Genomic DNA, 8,907 nt, shown 5'->3' with positions numbered 1-8,907 from the left:
TACGTGCTCAGGTCTCCTCCCGCAAGGAAAGTCTCCCATCCCCAATGCAGCCAGTTCCAGCAAAACTCCCCTGCAACCTTCCCAGGTCAATACTCCCCACTCGGTCTTCAAAGAAAACATTAAGAACATTCCCACTTCGTCACAGGTAAAGGGAACCCCCTCCAGCAGCTGACACTGCCCCACAGCCAGGTCGCCCGTTGAGCTCTCTGACGCCCGGGGGCCAGGCTTGGGCTGTCTGGATTTTTCAAGCTAGAGGAAATTTAGGGCTGGGAGAAGCGAGAAGTAAGACACCCCCCCCCCCCCCCGCACTCTGCCCACTCCCTGCCCTTCAATTCCAACCCGCAGCCCTGCCAACGCCACTCAGTCTCGAACCACATTCCCGCCCCGGGCTCCTCACACACACAGCTCCGCAGTCCCGACCTGCAGCCTCCCCATGATCTCAGTCCTGGCGCTTCATCTGTGCTAGTTTCACGCCATGCGCCCAAGTCCATTGAGACTCTGCAAACTCATTTCACTTACACCCTTTCCCCCCAGATTTGAAGGCGGGTCTCCAGGTGGGAGGAGGCAGGGCATTAACCCCTTGCAGCCCTTAGCCCCCGAGGCGAGACGGCTTCTAAATCCTCCCGGTCTAGCTCCAGGATTAGAACGTGTCCTTGGCCTGACTTTGGGAAGGCGGCGCTTTTGGTGCATCGTTATCGCTTCTGCATCAGATTCCTCTTGGTTATCTCCTGCACGAGCCCAACAGGCGGAGGGCGGCTGCTGAAAGACGCCAGCCGCAGAGCAAAGGCCGCAGCGCCCTCTAAAAGACCCCCAGCAATTGTTTACTGACCTTATCCCACCCTGGCCCAACACCTGCCAGCTGGGAATCTCAGCGCGCTCAGGCAACAAATTCAGCTGGAGGGGAAAGATTTTACAGAAGCGGGAGAGAGATGGGGAGGCACAGAGGGGACATGACTCGCCCAAGGTCGCATGGTAAGTCTGTAGCAGAGCCTGGGATAGACCCCAGGAATCCCGATTCCCTGTCTCCCTCGTTCTATGCACTCAGCTAAATTCTACCCCCCATCTCCAGCGCTGGGGGGAGAACCCAGGAGTCCGGACTCCCAGTACCCACTAGACAATACTTCCCATAGTGGGAAATAGAACCCAAAGCAGAAAATCAGAGTCCCGTGATCCGAGCCCCCGGTCGGGTCAGGGGGACTTTTCCTAGGTAGCTTTTAACCATTGCACGAGACGCAGCCTCCTCTGCTTCCCTCAGGCGAGGCAGGCCCCAGCACCACAGGCAGCCGTGCATGTGCCTAACTCGAACGCTGGAGAAGCACGTGGCGGTGTCACTACAGGATCAGGGCCTTAACTGTGAAGATCTTGGGAGCAGGGACAGTCTGGCCAGTGCTTGTAGCACCCAGCACAAGGGGGCCTCGGTACAGACGATCAGGAACAATATTCCGGCAGATTTCGCCAGCGGCAAGGTCTGTCCCTTTCGTAGCCCAGCCGCCCCCCTACAGGTTTTCACAGAGCGCCCTTTGCAGCGGCATCTACACAGCAGCATTATTTATATTCCAGGAGTTTCTAAAATCCCTGTCCCAGACCAGGGCACTGCCCAGACGCAGGGGAGACAGACCCTGTCCCAGAGAGCTCACCGGCAGAACGGGCGTAGGAGGGATTGTTAAATCCATTTTACAGCTGGAGAACCCGAGAGGTACAGGGACTTGCTCAAGGTCAGATGGGGACACTGCAGCAGAGCCAGGGGACTGAACCCAGATCTCCTGAGTCCCAGGACCATTCTAGGCATAAAGTGGGGAGAAACCAGACTCCCTTGAGAGGGGGCTGAGCTCGAGTCGCACCGCCCCCACCCTCAGAGTGCTCTCGACCACTCCTGTCTCTCTTCTGCCACAGTGGGGAATGGCCAGAGGTGCCTTGCCAAGTGCCCGGGTCCCTGATTCGGGATTAAGATTTAAAATGAAGATTGGCAGAGAACGAGCATGGCAGAGGAGATGGCCATTAACTGGGACGGACTCGATGCCTTCGCCTTTCTTTTGAAACCTCCTCCACGCACGGAAACACCCCGGGCCCTGTGCTGCAGCTGGAAGCCGGGCGCCGTACCAAGGGGGGCTGTGGTACCAAGGGGCTATTGTCCTAGCTTGCTAGCTCACCATCACCCTGTCCTCCCCACATTGCTAAATGGGGGTGATAGATCCCAGCAGGGGAAAGGCAAAGAATGGCCAAGTCTGGTATCCACATGGCACCCTACCCAAGCACCCTCGGGCCAAGTCCATCCCAGGACCTCGTGGAGTCCCCAGCAGGCATAGCTCTCCGGCGGAAGCCAGTCTCTTGTCCATTGGAACCACTCAGGGGATTTGTCCACCTCCCCACCAGTGCAGCCCTGTTAAAACCACCCAGTGAAAGGCACCAGGAGAAGATCGGGGCCCTGCAGGAGACCCGCTGTGGTTTGAAAAAATTCTGCAACCTCAGGGCTCAGATAGCTCTGGGGAACCAGTGCCCTTTGTTGCTAAGGCATTGGTTTCAATGGGGCACAGGTCTGGAGCCACGAAGAGCAAAAGGAGGCATTAATCAGCCCCAGCTTTGCACAGCGCTGGAGAGAGACTGCAAAGCGGGAGACAACAGCAACACAAACACAGAAGTACTCACGAGCAGGAAGGCAGGGAGCTGCAATCTGTCTGCACCAGGGAAACCAAAGCACACCCTAAGGGCAACAGCTGCGCCTGTCTCCCAGATTTAAAGGGCCAGTGAGCATGCTGGGAAAGGGCCAGTGCAGACTTAGGGCTGGTCACAGAGGCAACCACAGCTGCTAGGGAAGTGGGATAAACTCCCACCTCCCTGCGGATTTCCAGCCGCAGAACCGGAACTGTGCCCTGTATTCAAGGGAGTTACGCTGCCGTTTGGCTTGGCCCGACATGCCGATGTAGCAAATATATCAAATAATTATACCCCCAGCAGCCTGCTCTTCTCTAGCACTATCTACATGCAGGGCCGACGAGAGGGGGGGAAGCCAGTACAAATTACCGTGGCCCTGCGGTCCAGAAGGAGACCCGGGGCCCGGCTTCCCCCCCTCTTGTCAGCCCTGTTTAGTCGGTCCGCCCTTGTTGGGGGGCCCGAACCCGCTCTCGGCGGCCCTGTCCCTGTGTAGATCTCAAGCCCTTCACTGCAGTGATCTGGCCCCCATCCCATTGTCTCGGTGCAGATGCCAAGGCCTCGGAGGGCCAAGGGTGGCATCTGCCGTCCCCCGTCACTGGCAGGGCAGGGTGGGAGAAGCTGCCCATGTGATCCGAGGGCCGTCAGCACAGTGCTGGCTGGAATCCACACCCAGGGTCCAGGCCTTGGTCCCACTGCCACTCACACCCCAACTCAGGGGGCCTGCCGCTGCCAGCGTTGCTGCCAATACAGACGGGGATTTGGGCACCTGCCCCCCAAGTGGGACTGCTGAGAATTAGGCCCATGAAGAGTTAGGTCCCTGGGGCACTTCCCGGGCTGGTGCAAAGGCCTGTTAAGTTGCCATGATTACGGCCCAGCCACCACTTCGTTAGGTGACAGGAATGATCCCGGGCTCTAATTGGGTGGGGGCAGCAGGGGAATTTCCTAGCCCCGTCGTTCTCGTTAACCTCTTTGCTGCTCCCCGGCTGTCCCTGTGCACCAGCAGCGGTTCCTCGGGGTAGATCGTCCAGAGGGAGCAGGAGCCTCTTGGCAGATGGCACTGTGGGATGGCCCGGCCTGCAGCAGTGAAGGGGTTAATGGAATGACTGATCACTCATGGGGCAGGGAGGAGGGGGACCCTAGAAGGGGAAGGATCAGCCCCAGGCCCTTCAGCGGAGAGTGTGTCTGGAAGCGCAAAGACCTTTTGGGAACGACCGGAGGAGTCAGGGTGGTGAGAACTCCAGCCCTGAAATACCCACAGGGTAACACATCCACTCTTACACCAGATACCCACCAGTACCCCCCACTGCCCACCAGTTCTGTATCCCACCAATAACACCACCCATCAGTACTCTACCCACTGGGTATTAATCCCACCAGCATCCATTGGTACCCACCCTGGCCCAGAAATACCCACCAGTACTCACTGTTATCCACCAGGGACCATTCCAATCAGTACCCACCCTGGCCCAGAAATACCCACCAGTACTCACTGTTATCCTCCAGGTACCGTTCCGATCAGTACCCACCCTGGCCCAGAAATACCCATGAGTACTCGCTGTTATCCACCAGGGACCGTTCCGATCAGCAATGCCCCCTGGGTAGCATCCAGAACCCATCTGAAAAGCCTGCTGGGGCTGCGGGCTGCTGGGCTGGGTACCAGGAAGATGGTGATCGCTCAGGAAGTGAAAGCAACTCCAGGGAAGCCCCCGTCCCTTGATCCCAGATGGGGCCCTGCTGAATGTAACACAAGGAGATTCCTGGTATGGCTGGGAGGGCTGGACTACAAAGAGCTAACAGGGCTTTGCCAGCCCCGTTCCTAAGGGTCCCTGAAAGGCTGGGAGCCAAGGGGCCCCGTTGTTGCTGACATGGGGTGGGCCAGGTGTTTGCAGAAGAGCCTCTGACACTGAGCAACTTCTCCACCAATCAGCCTTGGGGAACTAACAGAAAAGCCCCTCTCTGCCTGGCCGGGGAGCCCCCTGCATAGGCCCTGGCGCTCCCTGCCCCACCGCTCCCCAGAGCTGACACGGTGGAGGCTCCCAAGGCGACAGAGCTGATCTGAGCTGGGGAGGGGGCGCTGGGAATGACCCATGGGCCACAGCTGCTTTGGGCCTCCCTGTCCATGGCCCTTCCCCAGCCCGCCCTCCTCCCTCCTGGATCCAGTCTCCCCAGCCCAGCTCACCAGGAGGGACGGCAGCCCCCAGAATTGATGGTTCCCAAGGAAGGGCTGGGGGAGACCTGGGGGATGGGGCAGAAAGCAGCCAGCCCCTATCGCCCTGCAGACTCCAGGTCTGGCCCTGCTCCCTTTCCTCCTGCTGGCTCCTCACCCTCTCTCCCTGGGCCCCGTCACTAAGTGCCCCTCGGTGCTGGGACTCCGTGCTGGTGGTTTTGCCGCTTGCTGCCCCGGGACTGGGCCCAAGCACCCCAGCAGCTCCTAGGATTGCCAGCGATGATGCGGGTAAAGGTCACGGAAGGAGCCTGGCGCACACACATGCAGCCGGGTGTGGGCTCCCGGCCCGCAGGGCGTCTGAGCTGCTCCGTCTGGCCAAGAGCCCAGCAGAAGCAGCTGCCGGCGCTGGGACTGGACTCCTGCCTGGGGAGGCAGGGAGCAAACGGGGTGCCAGTGGGAGGGCAGGGCAGGGCAGGGCAGGCTCTCCCACATTTAGATCAGAAATGAAATGAATGTGTCGCTTTCATTCCAGTCTCTGGGGCACGTGTCTGTGCCTCCGAACCTCCATGGGGTTTGGCGGCCTGGCATAGCAGAGGGTGCAAGGACCCAGGGGCAGTCGCAGAGGAGGGGTGGGAGAGTGGGGGCAGGAGATATACGGGCTGGGACTGACGGGCATCAGCAGAGTTGGGAGGTAGGGGGGCCAGGACTGCGACAAACACCAAATCTAGGCTCTTGTGCTTTCAGCTTTGGGAGGATTCTGGGGACGGGCCCAGGAATGATGGGGGCCGGGGGGGTCAGTAAGTAACTGCCAGGCTGAGGAGACGTCGGAGCCCGGAGCGCAGGGGATCGTGCAGGGCTGGGGTGCTGTCCCTGTGCTTTACTGAACGTTAGTTAAGGATCAAATAGCCAGCGGAGAAAAACCTGAGTCACGACAGGGTCAGGCAGCCAAGTTTGAACAGCAACAGGGAAATGAATGGGGCGGTTACTGGCCTGCAGGGCTGCCCCGGGGGAGCAAAAGTGGCAGTTCCCCCCCACCCCCCCTTTGAAAGGGCCCCCAGACCGAGCGGCATTGTGCCCTGGGGCACGGGGCTGGGCCCAGCTCCCTGCTCCAGGCATCACAGGGTCTTCTGGTTACACAGCGTAGGATGGGCCAGGGCTGTGTTTCAACCAGCCAGGGCAGATGCTCTCACCGAGATGCAGTTCATTGTGTTAGTTAAGCAACAAACAGGGTGGAGCCGGGGCTGCCTGGCTCCGAGCTAGGGAAGCAGACAGGCTGCGGTGACTCCACTGATCTCCCCCAGCAACGACATTTCTCACACCCAGCCTCTTCCCCGTCATGGTGCAGCTACTCACTGCCACCTGGCCCAGAAGCACAGCTGAGAGCCAGGGGCAGGACCCAGCAAATCAAGCGCCTGCCACAGCGAAGAGGCCCATCTCCCATCCCGTCAGCAGAGCACCAGGCAGCCGCCTGCCTCTGGAACAGACAGGCAGGAAGCACCGGGGGCAGGATCAAGTATGGGAGGCTAGGACTCGAGGCCAGATCCCAGCTAGCCAAGCCAAACTGCAGCCCATGCAGGGCGAGGGGCAGCAGCTGCCTAGAGCAGATGGGGCAATGGACGTCAGGCCCATAGTGCAAGGCATGAGACGGAGCAGCAAGAAGCTCGCAGGAGTGGGGGTTCTGAGCCTGCTTCTAGAGCTGTTTGTGATGCAGTTCCCAGGAGGCATTGCTACTCTCCCCCCCCCCCCCCCCAGCCCTGAAGTGAGGTGGTGGTAGCAGCCCAGCTCACCCGTGAATAGGGTGTCCGCATTGCGACAGTACCTCCCATAAGGCTTTCCTGGAAATATGCTTAGAATGTGTTTTATGCTACATATGCCATGTAACATATCTCAAAGGTTATGATCTACTGAATGTATTAATCCTATTTGTATGCATGGATCATTTTTGTATTCAAAGTTATGAATGTTATGAATGTTGGCTGTGTACTGGCTTGATTTCTAGATAACCTTAGTAGAGCATTTGGTCAGTTCCTGGAGAAAGGAATGTTGAAATTAAGTACCTAATCAAGAAACACTCAAAGGACAATGGATCTTGGAATGCTCCAATCCACACACGAAGTCTACTTGAGGACGTTCAAGGTAGCATGTAAATAATGGATGCTACCTGTAAAAACTGTGAGTCATGCGTGGACATATGACTTGCCCAGGTGACTCCTAAACTCCATCTCGGAGCTGGACTTTGCATAGGAGGGAGTCTCCATCCACAAGAGAAAGTCTATTTAACCCCCTGGGAGACCTCTCCATTTTGTCTTCAGCTGGCTAAAGAGAGAGCCTCTCCACCCCCGGAAGGATACTTGAAAGAAACTGGAACAAAGGACAGTGTGCAAGGGGTGTGAGTGATTGCTGGACCCAGGCGAAAAGGAGATTAGTCTGTAAAAGGGAACATTCTGGAACTGGTGAGGATCTTATCTGTATTCAGTTTGATTAGACATAGATTTGCGCATTTTATTTTGCTTGGTGACTTACTTTGTTCTGTCTGTTATTACTTGGAACTACGTAAATCCTACTTTTCATATTTAATAAAATCACTTTTTACTTATTAATTAACTCAGAGTATGTATTAATACCTGGGGGAGCAAACAGCCATGCATATCTCTCTGTCAGTGTTATAGAGGGCAAATAATTTCTGAGTTTACCCTGTATAAGCTTTATACAGGGTAAAACGGATTTATTTGGGTTTAGACCCTATTGGGAGTTGGGCAGCTGAGTGTTAAAGACAGGAACATTTCTGTGAGCTGCTTTCAGGTAAACCTGCAGCTTTGGGGCAAGTGATTCAGACCCTGGGTGTTTGTTGGAGCAGACGGGTGGGTCTGGCTCAGCAAGACAGGGTGCTGGAGTCCTGAGCTGGCGTCGAAGTAGTCTGGACACATCAGGTGGCAGCTCCCACGGGGGTTTCTGTGATCCAACCCGTCACACTCATCTTCTGGCAGGAAGAGAAGACACTCAGCTGTTGTACGGCAGAGGCCCCATGGCTGAAAGCGACAGCTCGGGGCTACCAGAACCCACACGGGTGATCAGGACATCTCAAGGGCCCAAGTCATTGGACGGACACACGCACAGTGTTGGCCACTGCCAGACACGGGGCTAGAGTAGATGGCCCAGGGACCCTAGATTGGCCAGGCCATGGGTCCTCTCCTCCTGCCCCGCTCTAATGCTGCTCTGCTGGAGGGGGCTCCGCCTGTGCCGAGTTCACTTCCAAAGTACTGCAGCAAGTCCAGCCAGAGGCAATGTGGAGGCCCCAGCTGAACGGGTGGAGCTTCCCCTCAGCCACAGCACACGCTCTGCCCGTCGTGTCTAACCGCCTTGAGAAATTGCAATTAATAAGCAGTGAAGTTTAAGCACCGCTCCAGTGAGCTTTCTGCCTTGCTGGACGCAGCCAGAGCCAGCAGAGATCAGCCCCAGGAGCAGTGCGGGGGGAAGCCCAGCACCGCTGCTTCCTCTCCACTTGCTCAGCTCTGCTGAGTTTGCAAAGCAAAGCAGGTCAGTCATCCCTAATGGGCCAGCCGAGGGGGGGATTCCACTCCTCGTACACTGCAGCCCAGGGACAGTATCACCACCTCTGGCCTCCGTTCTCTCCTCCCCCCCCCCCCATGCACAGCAGTCCCTTCCCTACTTCACCGCGACTGATATTCCCCCATGGTAGGGAAGGGACCAGCGCTCACCTTTGTTCACTTCCTGGTTTCTGCAGAAGGTGGACAGGAGCCCCAGGGCAGCTCTGGGACTAGTGTAGGAGCGTCAGCCCTCTCTGCTATCCTCCCTCTCTTCCAACGCACTGTAATTCTACGCCCCGTGACTGGCCCAGGCCAGGGTTGCCCCCACGCCTCCGCTCCTCAATCCCGAGGGTCTGCTGCTGCAGGGCTAGGTGTGGCAGAGACCGCCACGCCCACTCAGGTGAGTTTTAGCACTGGCCAGGGCCAGGCCTCAGCCCGTTCAGTCCTTTCTCCACAACCCTCAGTGCTGCAGAACTGGCCTGGAAATCTCTGGCTGAGCCAGGAACCCAGGTTAGCACTTCTGCTACTTGGCAGAGACAG

The sequence above is a fragment of the Emys orbicularis genome, chromosome 24, assembly GCF_028017835.1.
Source record: "Emys orbicularis isolate rEmyOrb1 chromosome 24, rEmyOrb1.hap1, whole genome shotgun sequence".
Taxonomy (NCBI): Eukaryota; Metazoa; Chordata; order Testudines; family Emydidae; genus Emys; species Emys orbicularis.
This window is presented reverse-complemented; position numbering follows the sequence as displayed.